Source organism: Oryza glaberrima, chromosome 12 (assembly GCF_000147395.1).
Source record: "Oryza glaberrima chromosome 12, OglaRS2, whole genome shotgun sequence".
NCBI classification, from domain to species: domain Eukaryota; kingdom Viridiplantae; phylum Streptophyta; class Magnoliopsida; order Poales; family Poaceae; genus Oryza; species Oryza glaberrima.
In genome coordinates this window covers 9340591-9361523 of record NC_068337.1, presented here as the reverse complement: position 1 = coordinate 9361523, position 20933 = coordinate 9340591, and the positions used below count along the sequence as shown (strand labels likewise).

At 43.2% G+C, this 20933-nt stretch overlaps 1 pseudogene; it reads left to right on the top strand.

Annotated features, from left to right (window-relative positions):
• Window positions 1–12021: 12021 nt before the first annotated feature.
• On the top strand, window positions 12022–15216 carry LOC127756764 (ankyrin repeat-containing protein At5g02620-like; annotated as a pseudogene).
• The last annotated feature ends 5717 nt before the right edge of the window (window positions 15217–20933 follow it).

Here is a 20933-nt window from a genome sequence, read left to right as displayed (position 1 = left end):
AAATATAACAACTTCTAAAAGGGCCTCAATTAATATAAAGAAATATGTGTACTCAAAATCTGGATGCACACAAAACATAGGCTGAATAAAAGCTTTGCTTGCTCCGCAAAAGAAGAAGAACAAACCTCGTCAAGAAATTGTTAGCATGCCAGTAATTAGCTTTATTATCTTAGTGGAACAGAATAACCATGATGTCGGTGACACATTTTCTAACAAAAGCTTAGCGATCGACATTCGACAAGAAGGCTATTGGCCACAAAAGTAGTATATGTGTCAGACTTATTCAGCTGTTGGACACAATTATGGCTGTTGGTGAAAGCTGCAGATATTGTACACCACGAATCGTTTACAAATCTGCCCAAGTTCACTATACAATCCCTTCAATAAAAAGGTTTATTATATAAAATGGACATTAACTAAATATTGCTTAAGGTATAAAATTGTTGGAATTAATAGATGGGCTAAGGCCCACTCGAAGATTAATTCTTTGGAAAATTATAAAAGCCAACCTCATGGGATGGCGTGCATGAGGAGTTTAGTACCACTTTACTTATTCTAGAAGAGGGGGACCTCCTTAAAAGGGAGAATGCCCTCCTAGCCACTTGAAGCATGTGTGGTGGAGAGAAGAGGGGAAACACACGCGCACTCGCCTCGCCTGGCAGGCGCGCGTGCACGACGTACGCGTCATGTTACGCATCGAATGGTCCGCAAAATTGGCTCCTCACCCTTGCGCAGATGCAGCTTCCTTTTGCAGTTTTGTTTTGTTGCGGGAAATTTCGTTTTGCAGTTTTGTTTTGTTGCGGGAAATTTCGGGAAAAATCCGGTGCGTGAAAACGGCGTGGAGTCTGGATAAGTTACACGCGACTTATGTTGTTCGGTTACGCGGAGTGGAGATCGTGCGGGCGCCCTGGTCAAGCGACCTATCTCTATATAAACCGAGCCGCCGCCTACACGCAACACACGCAAAATCAATCTAGGGTTTGCCTCCTACTCTGTGCTACGCCGTCGCTCGTAGACTACTCCATCGCGCTCGCCGGCGTGCACCGGCGATCGGGAGAGCATGTCTCCGAAACCTCTGCCTTCGACGTCCTGCATCGGGAGAAGGCGGTATTAAGGTTTTTGGGAAGCGCTTCGTGTGACTGCTCCCTGTTCGTCCGCGACGGCTCGCCTTCCTCTTCGCTCACGTGCTGCGTGCCTTTGTCGACGCCTGCAACCGCGAGTAGTTCCTGCCGAGCAACCGGTCTTTCTGCCATCTCGGTACGTGTTCGACATGTTACGCATATTTGATCTGTTCATGTTTTACTGCTTAGTTTACATGTGTAGATATAATGATGTGTTCATGCTAGTTTACATCTGCAATGTCATGATTTATTTATGGAATAAATTAAATCATTATGTGCTTATAATTTCAACAAAAATTAGTACAACTACAAAATAAATATAAGTTCTAAATGTTACATGTACAAATAAAGCTAAATTATAAACATTAAATCAACAAATCTGATCATGTTTTCTAATTAATTTCTACCCATGTATTTCATCTGTCAAGATTGTCATGGTGGAAGAACTTTTGAGATCCATGTTCTACTTGTGCGTAATTAGGAAATAAAGTATTTAAAATTGAAATAAGAAGGCAGTGGTGAGTAATGAGTATAAAAGTATTCAGCAAGGAAAAATAGAAGAATAGAAACCTAGAATAAATATGAAAGGGCAATGAATAAAGGTGGTGTTTGAATATCCGAAGATGAAGATGGAGATAATGATTAAGTGTTTCACGCAAAACGAGGTGATAATAACGTGTGATTAATTGAGTTTTAATCATTACAAACTTAAAAAAAATGGATTAATCTAATATTTTAGAACTTTCATATATAAAGTTTTCGCACGAAATACACTGTTTAGCAGTTTGAAAAGCGTGCCAAGTTTTGGACAAAGTTTATTTTTTATGAATATTGATTTTGTTAAAAATATATAGATTGGCTACTGAACGTACTTTCAATTATCTGCAGAAGCCAGAACCTTCCACAAACATAAGTTTAAATTCAGAAACCAAATAGTGATGATCACATTTTCTTTAATTTGTACAGGGGTTCTATTTTACCCACGATATGTAGCGGCAGAGCCACCATCCTGGCTAGCTCACTAGTCCATGCACAATAGAATTTTTGCTTACACGTAGTTAGATTTGTCTGAGCTCTAAAGTTTTCCTGAATATACCACTACAAACATATAATATATCAATACGCCCGCTTTTAGGCTACTTGACAAACATGCTTCACTCAGCCTATCCAATTTTTGTACTGTTCTTAATACACTGAGGTACACAGTAAGGAAGCATGTGAAAATGGTTATTAACCTTTCCTTATAAACCATATGCACATGATTATGCTTTAACTGCACATTTGGTTGGATGTAGAGGCTGGTTTTACCCATTTCCCTAAAAAAAAAACTGATACACGCAGCCAACGCATCCTCTACCAGCCATAAAATGTGTTCGGACATCCCCTTGTTCAAACTCCAAGCACAATGGCTAATTTCCAGCATTTGTTTAAAAAATAAGTTTCAGGCAGATTATTGTTATAACACCTATTAGCTGCAAATCATTTTCTAAAAAATAGGACATCAACATGATCAAGGTATCAGTGGATTCCCAATTAACATGTAACTGATTATATTTCTCCCACGATTTACAATACATGATATCAAAATCCATATTAACGTTGAAACCAGAAATCGTAATAAAACCCTACCTTTGCTCCCTCCACCCTTTTCTTCCTTTTCTCCTCCTCCTCTTATTTCCTTTTCCTTTTTCCTCTTCTTCTGATCTTCTCTTTTGTTCCACTTCTTTTCCTTTTCTCTGCTCCTGGTACTAGCTGTTGGAATTAATAGATGGGCTAAGGCACATTCGAAGATTAATTCTTTGGAAAATCACAAAAGCTCACCTCATGGGATGGCATGCATGAGGAGTTTAGTATCACCTTGCTTATTCTAGGAGAGGGGGACCTCCTTAAAAGGGAGGATGCCCTCCTAACCACTTGAAGCATGTGTGGTGGAGAGAAGAGGGGGAACACGCGCGCGCTCGCCTTGCCTCGCCGGGCAGGGCAAGCGGCGTGCTTGCATGACGTACGCGTCGAATGGTCCGCAAAATTGGGTTGGCTCCTCACCCTTGCGCAGATGCAGCCTCCTTTTGCAGTTTTGTTTTGTTGTTGGAAACATTCCAAAAAATCCGGTGCGTGAAAACGGCGTGGAGTCCGGATAAGTCACGCGCGACTTTTCCAGTTCGGTTACGCGGAGTGGAGATCGTGCGGGCGCCCTGATCAAGCAACCTATCTCTATATAAACTGAGCCGCCGCCTTCACACAACACACGCGAAATCAATCTAGGGTTTGCCTCCTACTCTGTACTGCGCCGTCGCTCGTAGACTACTCCATCCCGCTCCCGGCGTGCACCAGCGATCGGGAGAGCAGGTCTCCGGAACCTCTGCCTTCGACGTCCTGCACCGGGAGAAGGCCGCAATAAGGTTTTTGGGAAGCGCTTCGCGCGACTGCTCCCTGTTTGTCCGCGACGGCTCGCCTTCCTCTCCGCTCGCGTGCTTTGCGCCTTCGTCAATGCTCGCAACCGCGAGTAGTTCCTGCCGAGCAACCGGTCTTTCCGCCACCTCGGTACGTGTTCGACATGTTGCGCATATTTGATCTGTTCATGTTTTACTGCTTAGTTTACATGTGTAGATCTAATGATGCGTTAATGCTAGTATACATCTGTAATGTCATGATTTATTTATGGAATATATTAAATCATTATATGCCTATATTCTCAACAATCCAAAAACCTTATTATAGACGCTATGATTTTACTATGGTTGGTTTTGCCGATGCACTGAAACCGGATAAATTCACCGGTGTGCACTTTAAGAGATGGCAGATCAGGGTCACTCTGTGGCTGACAGCTATGAAATGCTTCTGGGTGAGTACTGGCAAGCCTATGGGCGTTCTTAATGCTGATCAGCAGAAAGAATTCGATGAGGCCACTACTCTCTTTGTGGGATGCATTCTTAGCGTGCTTGGCGATCGTCTGGTCGAGGTGTGTATGCATATGACCGACGCTAAGGAGTTGTGGGATGCACTAAATACTAAATTCGGTGCTACAAATGCTAGCAATGATCTGTATATCATGGAGCAGTTTCATGACTACAAGATGGCTGACAACCGTTCTGTAGTCAAACAGGCTCATGAGATACAAACCATGGCTAAGGAACTCGAACTCCTTAAGTGTGTCTTACCCGACAAATTTGTGGCCGTGTGCATTATTGCGAAACTACCTCCATCTTGGAGAGGTTTCGGTACTGCACTCAAACACAAGAGACAGGAATACTCCGTTGAGGGGTTGATAGCGTCTCTTGATGTTGAGGAGAAAGCTCGGGAAAAAGACATCGCGTCTAAGGGCGATGGTGGGCAGTCGAGTGCCAATGTTGTGTACAAGGCCCAGAACAAGAGCAAGGGGAAATACAAAGCTTAACAGACCACCAACTTCAAGAAGCAGAAGAAGAACAACAACAATCCTAACTAGGATGAGAGGACTTGCTTTGTGTGTGGGCAACCTGGTCATATGGCTAGGAAGTGTCCACAGCGCAAGGGGATGAAGGCACCTGCAGGGCAGACTTCTAAGTCTGCTAATGTGACCATTGGCAACACTGGAGATGGAAGCGGGTATGGTAATTTACCTACTGTTTTTTCAGTTAATCAGTCTACTAATTGGTGGGTTGATACTGGGGCCAATGTACATGTTTGTGCTGACATCTCATTGTTTTCTTCTTATCAGGTCACACGGGGTTCCACCGTCCTAATGGGGAATGGGTCACATGCTTCTGTTCATAGTGTTGGCACGGTAGATCTAAAGTTTACTTCGAAAAAGATCGTGCAGCTGAAGAACGTGCAACATATCCCTTCTATCGACAGGAATCTTGTTAGTGGCTCCCGTCTGACTAGAGACGGATTTAAGTTGGTTTTTGAGTCTAATAAAGTAGTCGTGTCTAAACATGGATATTTTATTGGTAAAGGTTATGAGTGCGGAGGCCTGTTCCGCTTTTCCCTTTCTGATTTCTGCAATAAGTCTGTGAACCATATTTGTGGCAGTGTGGATGATGAGGCTAATGTTTGGCACTCACGTTTATGTCATATTAATTTTGGCTTGATGTCTCGGCTTTCCAGCATGTGTTTAATTCCTAACTTTTCCATTGTCAAAGGTTCTAAGTGCCATAGTTGTGTGCAATCGAAGCAACCTCGCAAGCCTCATAAGGCTGCCGAGGAGAGAAACTTGGCACCACTAGAACTCCTACATTCAGATCTTTGTGAAATGAATGGGGTGTTGACGAAGGGTGGAAAACGATATTTCATGACGTTGATTGATGATGCTACTAGATTTTGCTATGTGTACTTGTTGAAAACGAAAGACGAGGCTCTAGACTATTTTAAAATTTATAAGGCAGAAGTTGAAAATCAACTTGACAGAAAGATAAAAAGACTTAGGTCTGGTCGTGGTGGAGAGTTTTTCTCAAACGAGTTTGACTTATTCTGTGAGGAACATGTCATTATACATGAGAGGACGCCTCCCTATTCTCCCGAATCTAATGGGATTGCTGAAAGGAAGAACCGCACACTAATCGACTTGGTGAATGCCATGTTGGACACCGTGGGACTACCTAAGGCATGGTGGGGGGAGGCATTGTTGACCTCGAATCATGTGTTAAACAGAGTTCCTAACAGAAATAAGGACAAAACAGCATATGAGATATGGATTGGGAGAAAACCATCACTTTCTTACTTGCGCACATGGGGGTGCTTGGTGAAAGTCAATGTACTAATAACGAAGAAGCGCAAACTTGGACCTAAGACTGTGGACTATGTCTTTCTGGGATATGCTCACCATAGCATTGCATATAGATTTTTAATAGTTAAATCTGAGGTACCTGACATGCATGTTGGTATAATTATGGAGTCTCGTGATGCTACCTTCTTTGAGAGCTTTTTCCCAATGAAGGATACACATAGTAGTTCTAGCCAACCCTCTGAAATAATTCCCAGTTCAATCACACCACCAGAACAAACTGAACATATACATGAACATGTCACTGAGGAGGATGACAGTGAAGCTCCTTGAAGGAGCAAGAGACAAAGGACGGCTAAGTCTTTTGGTGATGATTTCACTGTGTATCTCGTGGATGACACTCCTAAGTCAATTTCAGAAGCATACGCATCTCTTGATGCAGACTACTGGAAGGAGGTTGTCCGTAGTGAAATGGATTCCATTATCGCTAACGGGACTTGGGAGGTGACAGAGCGACCCTATGGATGTAAACCTGTGGGGTGCAAGTGGGTGTTCAAGAAGAAGCTCAGGCCTGACGGTACTATTGAAAAGTACAAGGCTCGGCTTGTTGCTAAGGGCTATACTCAGAAAGAAGGCGAAGATTTCTTTGACACTTACTCACCTGTTGCTAGATTGACCACAATTCGTGTGCTACTTTCCCTAGCAGCCTCACATGGTCTTCTCGTTCATCAAATGGACGTTAAGACAACTTTTCTTAATGGAGAGCTGGATGAGGAGATCTATATGGATCAACCTGATGGGTTTGTAGTTGAAGGTCAAGAAGGCAAAGTGTGCAAATTGTTGAAGTCTTTGTATGGTCTGAAACAAGCTCCTAAGCAATGGCATGAGAAATTTGACAAAACATTGACATCTGCAGGCTTTGCAGTCAATGAGGCAGATAAATGTGTGTACTATCGCCATGGTGGGGGTGAGGGAGTTATTCTGTGCTTGTATGTTGATGACATACTGATATTTGGGACAAATCTTGAGGTGATAAATGAGGTTAAATCATTCTTGTCTCAAAATTTTGATATGAAGGATTTGGGAGTAGCTGACGTTATTTTAAACATTAAGCTAATTAGAGGTGAGAATGGGATTATACTCTTGCAGTCCCATTATGTGGAGAAGATCTTGAATCGCTTTGGCTACATTGATAGTAAGTCTTCTCCAACACCTTATGATCCTAGCTCGTTGCTTTGCAAGAACAAGAGAATTGCTAGGAATTAACTGCAATACTCCCAAATCATTGGCTCGCTGATGTACCTGGCTAGTGCAACTAGGCCTGATATCTCCTTTGCTGTGAGCAAGTTGAGCCGGTTTACCTCTAATCCGGGAGATGATCACTGGCATGCACTTGAGCGAGTAATGCGCTATTTGAAAGGTACTATGGAATTGGGGCTTCACTATTCTGGGTATCCTGCGGTACTGGAGGGATATAGTGATTCTAACCGGATCTCTGATGTGGATGAGATCAAAGCCACTAGTGGATGTCTTTACACTGGGTGGTGGTGCTGTTTCGTGGAGGTCTTGCAAACAGACCATTTTGACGAGGTCAACCATGGAAGCAGAACTGACGGCACTGGATACTGCTACTGTTGAGGCAGAATGGCTGCGTGATCTATTAATGGATCTGCCTATTGTTGAAAAACCGGTGCCGGCTATCCTTATGAACTGTGACAATCAAACGGTAATTGTCAAAGTGAATAGTTCTAAGGATAATATGAAATCGTCTAGACATGTGAAAAGACGATTGAAGTCTGTCAGGAAATTGAGAAACTCCGGAGTTATAACGTTGGATTACATCCAAACAGCTAGAAACCTCGCAGATCCCTTCACAAAGGGACTATCACAAAATGTGATAGACAATGCATCGAAGGAGATGGGTTTGAGACCCATGTGAGTTATACTATGGAGGTAACCCAGTCTATGTGATCGGAGATCCCGTGAATTAGAACCTGGGAAGAACAAACCATTAGTAAACTAGAGGAGAGTACCAATCTATACCCTCTCTAAGTGAAGATGCATGTACTCTCGTGAGCTGCAAGGCAGGTTGGCTATGCCTTAATGAGTTCTGTTGGCTTTAATTAGCGAAGATGCTGTCTTGCAGAGCATTCTTGAAAGAACTCACCTTTATAAGCTTGACTGTTGGTCGCAGTCTATGAAGATTTTGGGTGAATCTTCTTGGAAGCTTACTAAAGACCTAGGAGTATGACTTATACACTCCACCCGAGGGGTAGTCTATAGACGGTCTAGTACCAAATAAGACTCTGAGTGAAACTTGCTTGCATAAGACTTGCAATTCAAGGCGTAGTCCATTGTTCAAGTTGTGAGTAAGTGTAGCTTGGAGTTCTAGGTGGATGTTCAACCTTAATCGGTCTCCATCGAACCGCTGGTATATAAACAGTACATTGGAAAAGGCAAATCTCAGTGGGATTTTGAGATTTGGTGGGGGATTGTTGGAATTGATAGATGGGCTAAGGCCCATTCGAAGATTAATTCTTTGGAAAATCACAAAAGCCCACCTCATGGATTGCATGCATGTGGAGTTTAGTACCACCTTGCTTATTCTAGGAGAGGGGGACCTCCTTAAAAGGGACGATGCCCTCCTAACCACTTGAAGCATGTGTGGTGGAGAGAAGAGGGGGAACACACGCGCGCGCTCGCCTCGCCTGGTCGGGCAGGGCAGGGCAGGGCAGGGCAGGCGGCACGCGTGCACGACGTACGCGTTGAATGGTCCGCAAAATTGGCTCCTCACCCTTGCGCAGATGCAGCCTCCTTTTGCTGTTTTGTTTTGCTGCAGGAAAATTCGGATTTGTTTTGTTGTTGGAAACATTCCGAAAAATCCGGTGCGTGAAAACGGCGTGGAGTCCGGATAAGTTACGCGCGACTTATCTAGTTCGGTTACGCGGAGTGGAGATCGTGCGGGCGCCCTGATCAAGCGACCTATCTCTATATAAACCGAGCCGCCGCCTTCACGCAACACACGTGAAATCAATCTAGGGTTTGCCTCCTACTCTGTACTGCGCCGTCGCTCGTAGACTACTCCATCCCGCTCGTCGGCGTGCACCGGCGATCGGGAGAGCAGGTCTCCGGAACCTCTGCCTTCGATGTCCTGCTCTGGGAGAAGGCGGCAATAAGGTTTTTGGGAAGCGCTTCGCGCGACTGCTCCCTGTTCGTCCGCGACGGCTCGCCTTCCTCTCCGCTCGCGTGCTTCGCGCCTTCGTCGACGCTCGCAACCGCGAGTAGTTCCTGCCGAGCAACCGGTCTTTCCGCCACCTCGGTATGTGTTCGACATGTTGCGCATATTTGATCTATTCATGTTTTACTGCTTAGTTTACATGTGTAGATCTAATGATGCGTTAATGCTAGTATACATCTGTAATGTCATGATTTATTTATGGAATATATTAAATCATTATATGCCTATATTCTCAACACTAGCTGCACATGCTCCTCCCTATTGCCCTCCTCGCCCCTTCTTTCTTCTTATGCTTGGGCATGCAATTTTTATCCGCTATTAGGTATGCATTGTTCCACATATATTTGACTAGAAGTGCATCTCCTCTCCTGTACTAGTTTGTGCAGGATAGAAAAATGTAGCGCACATTTGGTTCTCTACCTTACCAATTTATAGGTATAACCAAAATCTAGACAAATTTTGGCACTATCAATCTTTTGGTAGGACAATGTTAACTAATATTTTCGAAAATAGTTCAAATCGTTTGGTAGGATAATGTTAGCTAAATTTTTATAGCTCAACTAGTTAGCTAAACATTATTTTCGGAAATAGGCCTTTGAATCCAAGTGAGAAAGTTTCACCATAAAGAATCTAACTAGTTGAGCTATGCTCATTACGCATAAGCTAATATTCCCAACAGTAAAAATAAAATCATAAGAATCAAGGGTTTGAGATTTATTTTGTACTTGTAGGAAAGACGAAAGAGAAAGAGAAAAAGGAAAAGGAAAATATGAAAGAAAAAAAAACATTAGAGGAAAATGGAAAAGGAGGAAAAGGAAAAGGAAAAGGGAAAAGAGAAAACAAGAAGAAACAAGAAAAACGATATTAATAGAAACAAAATTTGTGGGAAATCGTCAGAAAAAATGATAACAAAGTTTTGAATAATCAATTAGTCAAACTAAAACTATTGTTTTGAGATTTTTGTTAAGCTAGAAGTAAATGAAACGAACAATATTTTTATAATGTTGCAAAGCTGAAACTTAGAAAACCAGGATACGATGGACAATACCTTTAGAAAAAAACAAACCATAATATGATGGACGGTACCTTTAGAAAAAAAACATGGTATCGACTGTGGCCCTAAAGGATGTAGGGTAAAAGTATTAATACATACTTTACTCCCTTCATCCCAAAATGTACTAGATTGGACACAATCTGACAGTCCATATTCTATGTTTAGACGGAGCGAGTAGCACTTTTTTGCACTCAAGTAGTATGAGTACTTCCAGTGGTGAACTAGAATGAAAATGACCAGGGGTCCTTTTAGTATTGTTTTCTACACACAGGGTAATATATATATACAATACGATACTACCTATATCTTAAAATATAAGGAATTATACCTATATATCTGGACAACAAAATTTAAGACATAGTTAGTATATAGTAATAACAATATATAGTATTTAACTTAAGAGTCATAAAGGTGCAGTAACTTAGCGCCTTAGCTTATGCCTTAGCTTATTGAAATAGCGATCGATCTTACATAAATGCACAAGAAAGGGGAAACAGATTCTAATCCTTGAGGGATGTCCCCTTGACACCTTTTTCTTCCAAATTCAATGAAAGGTTATTTTTTTTAAAAAATATTAATAATATATAGTTAGCAACGCCTATCACTCCACCAAAAAAAGTTTAAATTCGACCTACACATTAAAAAAAGGATAATATAGATAGAATAGTACCACTATTATTTATATGGTGAATTTATCTTTTTAATATATTCTGAGTTGTGTTTGTACTAACTTTGTGAGGTGGTATATATATGTTGTACGAATGTCGCCAATTATTTTAGAATATTTTAAACAAACGGGAAATTTTCACCACAAGTTAGTCCGTTACCCCACTATGCAATTAGGTTCATCCAGATTTTGCTTTGTTGTCTATTTGTCCTCTCATCCACCAGCGAGTAAGTCGGTGGGGATGTGAAACAAAGGCCTGTTTGTTTCAGTTTAAGATTGTTGTAATCCAGATTATTAAATCAGATTACTCTAAAGTTGAATTATAATAAGCTGCGAGTTATTTATTTCTCTGGATTATTGGAGGCATCTAAGGGTAGTGGGTCTTTAGCCACTCAATAATCTGGAAAAAGCTCCTCCAGAGGAGATTATTAGATTATACTAATCTGGCTTATAGATTATACTTCCTCCGTTTCATATTATAAGACTTTCTAGCATTGTCCACATTCATATAGATGTTAATGAATCTAGACATATATACGTATCCAGATTTATTAACATCTATACGAATGTGAGCAATGCTAGAAAGTCTTATAATATAGAAAGGAGGGAGTAATAATCTATCATAATAATCTACTTGTTTGTTTTAACTTACTCCTAATAATCCAGATTATAATAATCCTAAATTGAATCAAACAGGGCCTTAAGAGTATCCATGGATGCTGGATGGGTTGGAGAAGAAGGCTTTATCAAATTTAATTGCAATTTTCTTTTATGGTATGGTCAGATATAAGATGCCCTAGGCGACTTTGTTAAAAAAAGAAGGTCAGTTACCCCACTAAAAAATATGACAAGATTACAAATGACAGTGCAGAGACTAATGAACTTTGGAATATGCTTTTTTCCTCTTTGCCGTGGCCCAAAAGAGACTGAGAGCCAATGTTTTTATTCTGGGGCATTTTACTATTTGCCACTCTGTGATGTGGTATTTAACTCTTTGCCACTCATATATTTATGACATGTGCACCCCAATGTATCTATCACATATGAGTTCAGCTAGAAAATTGTTAAACACCATATCTAAAGTAGCAAATAGTTAAATATCTACTCCCTCTATCCCAAAATATAAGCATATTTAGCTATGATTCATAGCCAAAAGTTATTATATTTTGGGACGGAGGTAGTATTTATCTTTTCTTGAGAAAAGGTATTACATGGAGCTTTGAACGAAACCATAACAGGATGACAGGCCCAAATGTTGGCAGACCCTTGTTTGAGCAACTATATAAGAAGTCTGCCCCTCGGCTTGCACTTGAATCCATCCAAACACCCCACCTTAATTCACGTCATCCAACATTGGAAATGGCGAACCGAGAGGAGCCTTATTCTACCACTGGCGGCACTGCTGCAAAAGCTCCTCCGGTGGCGAAGGACGCCAAACTGCTGATGGCGGAATGCCCTGAAGATCGCAAACTTCTCAAGGAGCTTGTGCACAAGGAAGACGCTTCGAAGATGATGGTGGTTTTGGCGTCAACCACCAACCAGCCTGCTGCAGAGAAGCCTGCGGCAGCCCGTGCAGTAATGAATCCGCTGCTGCTAGCAGCAGCATCCTTTGGTGCTTGCGAGGTTTTCTACTTTCTTTTCTGCAGAGAAGACGCGCGAGAGCCGCTGCCGACAATGACGGCTCGTGCATTTCACGCCATGCTTGCTGGGGACGCCTCCGGCGCCGATGGGCGGTGGCCGTCGACCCATCAGCAAGCTCTCGACGAAGTAGAAGAAGGCGGCGCCGGTGCCGCCGTTGCCGTTGGTCATCAGTCCACTCGACGGCTACCACCACCTGACGCGCCGCTCCTGGAGGGCATCACCGTTGAAGGTGACACCGCGCTGCACGTGGTGGCCACCCATGGTAACGCCGCCAACTTCTTGGAGTGCGCTGAAATCATCTGCAACAGAGCCAGGCGCCTACTGTTGGCGACTAACGACAAGGGTGACACGGCCCTGCATTGCGCTGCCAGGGCCAGGAGGTTGGAGATGGCCTCTCGTCTCATTGCTCTAGCCAAAGCTAGGGAAGACCACGAAGTCGAACGTGGCCAAGCAGCATCGTTTGGCAAGGTACTCCTGAGAACTGAAAATGAGCGCAATGAAACAGCCTTGCACGATGCAGTTCGCGCCGGAGATGGTGACATGGTCCGGCGGCTAATGGACGAGGACCCAGATTTGGCTTTGTTTCCAGTACAGGGCACTTCACCCTTGTACCTGGCTATCTCTCTACGGAATGGCACTATTGCTGAGATACTACATGAGAAGAGCAATGGGAATATATCCTACTCCGGACCACATGGACAAAATGCACTACATGCTGCTGTTCTTCTTCGACATACAGGTATACTCGCTTCACAATTAATTCCATGTTCCTTTTGGACCTTATACTTTCTAGAAAAAGTGTTTTCATCTCTCGAGAGAATATCTCCACACATGAAAGCAAAATTTAACTCATACAAGTTGTAACAAAAATAACAAATATAACTACAAGTGTACGATAACTATTTTCGATTTAATTTGTTCTTTTTGTTGCAACATGCAGAAATTTAATTCGGTCTTGCATATTTGTGGAGTGATATATTTCATATTAATCTATGTAGTCATTTTTTAATCAATTTTTTAATAACCACTTAGATGACATGCAAGCAACGAGGGGACATCCCCTCAAGGGATGAAAATCCACATCATTACTTTCTCAGGGATGAAAATCCACATCATTACTTTCTCGCTCATTGGTTGTTAATTTCTCTGCAAATGAAGTTGTGTGTCGCTTGCTGTCCCCATATATATATATATATTTCCACAACCCTTGAAAAAAAGCTCTCTTGTGTCTATGTTTTTTTTAGTTTCCTAACAAGTTTTTCCTGTCGTAATTCTACAGAAGTTGCCAACTTCAAAGCAGAAATTAGTTTTTCTTTTACCTAATCTTGTGATTACTTAGTGTCTAAAATGTTCTTCCATTTACAGCGGTGTTAGAACTACTATTGAAATGGAACAGCAACCTTACAAAACAAGGAGACGAAAATGGGAGTACACCTGTTCATTTTGCCGCATCTTTTCCTCTATGGCATCGAAAATTCCATTGGAGACATCCTTGGATTATTCGTGTTTCCCATAGTCTCTCGATGCTGTTAAACACTGGTGAGGTAGATCCATTCTATCAATCCGACAAGAATTGAATGTTTCCCGTACACATCGCTGTTGCCGTGGGGGCAGAACTTACCGTTGTTTTTTTGCTCGACAAGTTCCCCAACAGCGCGGGTTTGCGCGATGCCAAGGGAAGGACATTCCTCCATGTCGCAGTTGAGAAACAGAATTTAGCTGTTGTTAGGTTCGCTTGCCGGACTACGTCGTTACAGTGGATTTTGAACATGCAAGACAAGGATGGCAACACTGCACTGCACCTTGCTATCCAGGCCAATCACCTTCGATTGTTTTGTGCTCTTTTAGGGAATCCTCAAGTGAATTTAGATTTAACAAATCATAGTGGGCATACTCCTCTCGATTTGTCCAGAAGTATGCTTCCCAGAGGGATGAAATATACGGCGGTACGTACGTATAGCATGCATGAAATTTCCTTTATTATTTCAAACCTTTGCCATTCGAAGCAAATTTACAAATGATAACACATGGTAATATACAAACTCAACATTCCTCTTTTTCATATAGAACACTGAGGAGCTCATATATTTGACACTCAAACAAGTTGGCTCTGAACACTATCACGATCGCTGGGATCACATCGAAGAAATCTATAGCCGTCGTGTGGTATCAAAAGAGGATCTGGCCGAAGAATTAGACAGGATGCAAGAATCGACACAAACACTAGGCATTGGTTCGGTTCTAATTGTGACTGTGACGTTTGGTGCAATGTTTGCTCTTCCTGGAGGATATAGAGCTGATGATCACCCTTATGGAGGCACACCAACATTTTCTAGGAGGTATGCTTTTCATGCATTCATGATGGCTAATACGTTAGCATTCATTTGCTCGTCAATAGCTACCATCGGTCTCATGTACTCAGGATCTTCTATGGTTAACTTGCGGACAAGGCAATATAACTTTGGGATATCCGCATTTCTCATGACCAATTCGGTCACAAGCTTGACAATTGCCTTTGCACTTGTTGCTTATATGGTGCTAGCTCCCGTTGATCATAAAACTGCAGTTGTAATCCGTGTCTTGAGTCCTCTTGTTGTAATATATATCAACATCGATTCTTGGATAAAATTGGCTGTTATTGAACAATCGCTAGGCAGTAGAATGGGGTTACGTTCGACACCGCCAAGGGTCATACGGATGATGCTATGTAATATTTTATTTCAATTTTGGTCATTCATAGTCATCTTTAGTTTTAGTTGGATTGTATATAAAAGGACAGCCACACACCTTTGATGTGACCAAGCATCAAAATGCTGATAGGGGTAGGATTTGCGTACGTGCATTCATAGGGGTGAGTGTGTGTGCGTTGTGAGTGTCTGCGTTATACTGTGTAATTCTGAAAATAGGTGGTGGTCCCACAAGAAATGGAGTCATCATTGTTTTCTTTTATGGCGACAATGTTTTCACTCAACCATACTGAAGATCCGAATACTGTCCTCAAACTATGTCCATTCACAAATATTTTTTAATTATGGCGTATGTTGCATTTGTTGAAGATAAAACCTACGTAAACTAGTGGATCCATTTGTAAATTTTGATTACTTTCAACCTTGAAGTCTTAATTATTATTGCCCACATATATCTCTATTATTATAAAAATTGAATATGTTTTTGCCGGTATTTTGGTACGTCATCCGTGTATGAGTCGGTTTTTAAGTTCGTTTGCTTTTAGAAATACATATCCGTATTTGAGTTGGTTTTTAATATCGTTCACTTTTGGTAATACAAAAGGAACCATATAAGAAATCTGTTTAAAAAAACTTGCATACTAACTTGACATGATCGGATTCCTAGTTGCAGCTCATGATTTTTTTAAAATATATATATATATATATATATATATATATATATATATATATATCCAAGCGAACTCACGGAGTGAATTTCATCTTAACTAAACCATATAACAATAATAAGATTAAATTAGACTTCACCCGTTACAATGCACGGGCATTTTTTCATATATATATATATATATATGAATATATATATATATATATGTATATGTATATATATATGTGTATGTATATGTGTATGTATATATATGTGTATGTATATGTGTATGTATATATGTATATGTATATATATATATATATGTATACATATATATATGTATATTTATATATGTCTATGTATATATATATATATATATATATATATATATATATATATATATATATATATATATATATATATATATATGTGTGTGTGTGTGTGTGTGTGTGTATATATATGTATATATGTGTGTGTATATATATGTATAGTTGTATATATATATATATATATATATATATATATATATACACACACACACACACACACACACACACACACACACACACACACACACACACACAACACATATATATATGTTACGCACGGGCGACGACGCCGACTGCGGAGGCGGCGGCAACAGCTGCCTCGCGGCTGTAATCCTCGTGGCAGCAACCATGTCTCCGATGAGGGCGCTCTTCTCCAGCGTGAGCTCGACGCCGGTGGCGGGAAAGAAGAAGAAGACGGCGAGGAGGTGGTGCTTGCAATCTGCCCAAGAGAAGGTCGTCGTCGTCATCGTTCGCGTGCAAGGTGTACGACAAGAGGTGCCAGTTCAGCAAGCCATGGCCAGCCATTGCAGCGACCACACCCGTATTGCCAGGCTTCAGCTCCTAGCGAAGAGGTAGACAAGCGGAGGTGGCGAAGCCGCGGCCTGCGCCACCCACCGCCTGCCCGCGCGCCACTCTGCCACTTGCCCGCGCGCAGCTCCTCCCCCCGCCATCTGCGCCCGCTTGCTGCCGCCCGCCCGCGCGCCGCTCTGCCACCCGCCACCCAAGCGTGGCTCGAGGAGGAGAAGGAAGAAGAGGCCTGCGCCGCGCGCCGCCCGCCTCCCGTGCAGCTCAGAGAGGTGGCTCGCACGCCGCCTGCACCCGTGCAGCTGCCACCCGTGCAGCTGCTCCCCCGCCGACGCCCGTGAAGAAGAGAGGAGAGAGGAAGAGAGGAGGGGAAGAAGAGGCTAACGCGTGGGGCCCACATGGGTCCCACGCTGAGTCAGTTGCCACACCGGATAAAACCGGAGTCAAAACCGCCGAGAGACCTAGTTTGCAGTGGTTTTATAAGTTGGGAGACATCGGATATGTGGTTGGGGGACGATTTTGTAACTCGATTGACAAGTTGAAGGACCTTCGGTGTACTTTTTCCTCTCCCTTCTGTCCCTCTACCTCTCCCTCCCGGGCCTCTCTTCCTCTTGGGCTGCAGCCGCCTCGACCCAACTCTCTTCCCTCTCCCTTGGACCTAAGTCCTCCGGGCGGCCGAGCTGGCCCAGCCGCCGGTCGTCTTCCACCTCCAGCCGAGCCGCCTGTTCATCTGTCCCGGCCGAACTCAAGCACCGCTGGCATGCCGATCTCCCTCCCCGGACGTTTCCCCTCCGAATCAAATGCAAAAATCGGCTTCTCTCCTCCTCATCATCAATTTCCCCATATTTTCCCCTCTTGACTCGGCCTTTAATCGTCGAATTTAACCTCCGGTGAACCGCCGCCATTGATGGCAGGCCGGCGAGCTCCCCGGCCGTTCCCCTCCTCTACCCCGGCCTATAAAAGGGAGCCTCGACCTCCCCCACTCGCCACACACGCCGCCCGAGCCCCCTCGGTCTTCCCTCATCTCCTCGAGTCTTCCTCTCTCTCCACCACACCGGCCAACTCCGGCCATCCCTCCCCATCGTGCCGAGCAGCGCCAGACCTTGCCACCACCTCCCTCGGCATCGCAGCGACCTCATCTTCCCCGACCTCGCCTGCGTTCCGCCCGAGGCCAGCCGGAGCGCCGTCGACGCCGACATCCAGGAGGACGTCGTCGTCCTCCACCTTCGGCAGGCCCTCCCCGTCGAGCCGGGCGCCGCCAGCCCGTGCTATCGCTTCCATCGGCTGCGCCTCATCGTGCTCGTCCCCGGCGTCCCCTTCCCCGAGTCTGAAGCTCGTCCTCACTGGCGAACAGTGAAGAACACCGTCGTCATCCTCCTCCTCCGGCAGCCCCTCCCGCCTCACTGGAGTGCCGTTCGATTGCGTCGTGATCACCGCCGGTCTCGCTGCATCAAGATCAAGCTTGGCATTACCTCCTCGCTGCCTAAAGACCCTCGGAACGCCACCCCATCATCGTTGCCTCCCTCCTATCGTTGTTCCCATCAAGAAGAAGTGCTGCCTGTCGTCGCCATCAAGTCTGCAGCGCCAAGTCCTCCAGCATTCGCTTCTTCGTCGCCTGAGCCATCCCCCCGCTCATCTCCGTCGCCGTCCTCCGTTCATCATCGTCGCGCCAAGCTCGTCGTCGGTCACCACCGTTGTTCATTCACCGCGTTGTGCCCGTGGTGAGAACTCTCCCCTTGCTGCCCTCTCCTCATCCTCCTCGTGGCCATCGTGTGGTTCCCCACGTCTGCAGCTCGTGTGTCATTCGTGTGAGGCCCGCTTTGTCAGCCGCTTGTTTCGATTGACACATAGAGTTTCACTTCATTCTCTTTGTGGATCATCTCTGTGAACCCGGTCCACGGTGATCTAGCCATCTGACTCGTGGGTCCTGCCTGCCAGTCACTCGATCATTTCTCTCGAGCGATATTACATCACACATAATTTAACGGTATAATAATAATTAAACAATTCAAAAATATCCATTTAAATTACACTTAAAATTCATATGGTCATTTCTTGACCATGCATGACCCGGTTAAATTGTTTAATTTTTGTTATAACTTCGAGAACCCGTGATTGTTGTTTTTATGTATCGTTATAGTTTCTTTTTTAGATTTGTAGCCATGTTTTGTGGTTCATGTAGTTGTCGTCGTGTTAGAAGTTCCCGAAGTCATCGGAAGAGGCCATACCGTATTCCTTGAAAATATTGAATCCTATTATTGCAAAACTATGTTGTTTCACTTCTATATGCATCGCTTTTGTAAATTTTATGATGCTCACTATTTTTTATTTAATAGTTAGTATCTCCTATGATCTTTGTTATATAGCCATGTTGTTGAATTGCTACACATATGCTCTTGATAACCTTAAGAAAATGATAAAATGACTAGTATGGCTCCCTATATGATGGACTTAATAGTTGCTCTAGGTTAGGCTTATCTATGCTTAGATCCAACATAGAACCACTTTTTATAAATTAGACTGTGGGCAACAACTAAAATGTGTAAGAATGATGATTAGATGGCTGGTTGAGCCAGGACATGATGGAATCTCATTCAGAACTCCCTAAATCTGTTTTGGTGGGGCGCGAGGTGCATGGTTTTTGTTAGAAGCACCTCGTCCACTATAAGGACCGGTCTTCGGACCTCTGTTGCGAAGCATAACAGTGCAACCACAAGTCTAATGGGTAAGGCCTGACTAGAAGTTTAGAAAAGTCTGGGGCCAGGGAGGTCCACTTTGACCTGGAGCACGAGGGGGCATGTCTTGTCCTGAGGGATTTGGCAAACTTTACCTTGTCGGGGTCCAGCGAGCGACGAAAACCTTAGCAGGTCCTTCTATTTTGGGTTGAGCTACATAGATAGTCTTGACACGATCTTTACTTTTTGGGTACCTTTGAGGTATCACGATGCATGGCTGACATGAAGTCAAGTATTGTGTCTTGTGGGTAAAGATGTACACCTTTGATTAGAGTAAAACTATTCGATTAGCCGCGCCCTTGGTTATGGGCAAGCCTAACAATGTACCCAAGTTATTTCTTCTAAGTGATGATGGAATTCATGGAACTTTGGACAGGTGGTTAACCTGGGTTTAAGGCCGGTATGCGTGGGTCCGCAACCATGTAATATTACTTAGAAATAGGACCGAGTTTAAACTATGTTTTAAAAACATGAAAATATTGCAACTTTGGCTTTATGCAAAAATAAACCCTATTATGCAAACTCTTTTCCCCTTTGCACTATAATTCATTTCCTGGCATGGCTTGCTGAGTATGGTGGTTGTACTCATTCTCGATCAATCTTTCCCCCTCTAGTCAGAGAAGCTTTTCGAAGAAGTCTTAGGTGGAGTCCTGGTTTATACCCCAGTTGAGCGCCTGTGAAGATGGAGCCGTAGGCCCGCTAGTCCGCTGCTGTTTTTCTTTTGTTGTCAGGTCTAATGTGTCTTTGTAATAATGTAAATACTATCGTGTTAATTAATAAAGATGTGTCTTTGTATCAAGTTTGTTGTAGTGTACCCTGGCTTTTCCTGGGACGGGATTAATACACTAGCGTTCGGGAAAGATATTTTCTAGGCGTGACACATACGATGTTTTGAGCATTATATTCCGATCCAATGGTTCTACCCACCTCCATCACCCAGTATAAGCTCCTTCCAGTTTTTGTGTTCCCCATATTGTGTTCACCTACTTTCAGGTGACCATATTGTGTTCCCCATATAATTCAAGTCGTCATTAATTTCAGTCTTTTTTTTTTTTGCTTTTGTAGGATATAGCTAGAGAGGGAGAACGTTGGAACGTTAGATTGGTAGATTAGTTCTTCCTATATGGATAGAAGATCCCCAGCCATAACGTGAATGAGCAAAGCATAATGACACAATGACACTAGATTATATTTACAGTGAATTGTAGAACACATGGCATTAAGTAAGAAGTGGCTATGACCTTGGTATATTAGGCAAATTCAGTCTATAAACTGCTCTTTTATTTCATAACATTTTCTAAATATAAGGCCTCCTTATAGATTTAGCATCGGGGGGACTCTACAACTCTATAAATTTGTCAAGCTAGCCGAGTAGGAAGCCGATTGAACACGCACTGTAAACAGGTGGGCTGGGTTGGAACACATTTAATTCGCATACACCGGTGAAGTGCGATTAGCCTTGCGTTAGACGCCCCTCTCATTACCAGAGACCAGAAATCTTTATGGTCTCTGGTAGTGTCTACCTATGGTGTATTAGCAAATCTACAACAAAATCAGATACTGCATATGAATGGTTGGGTTAGGCCCA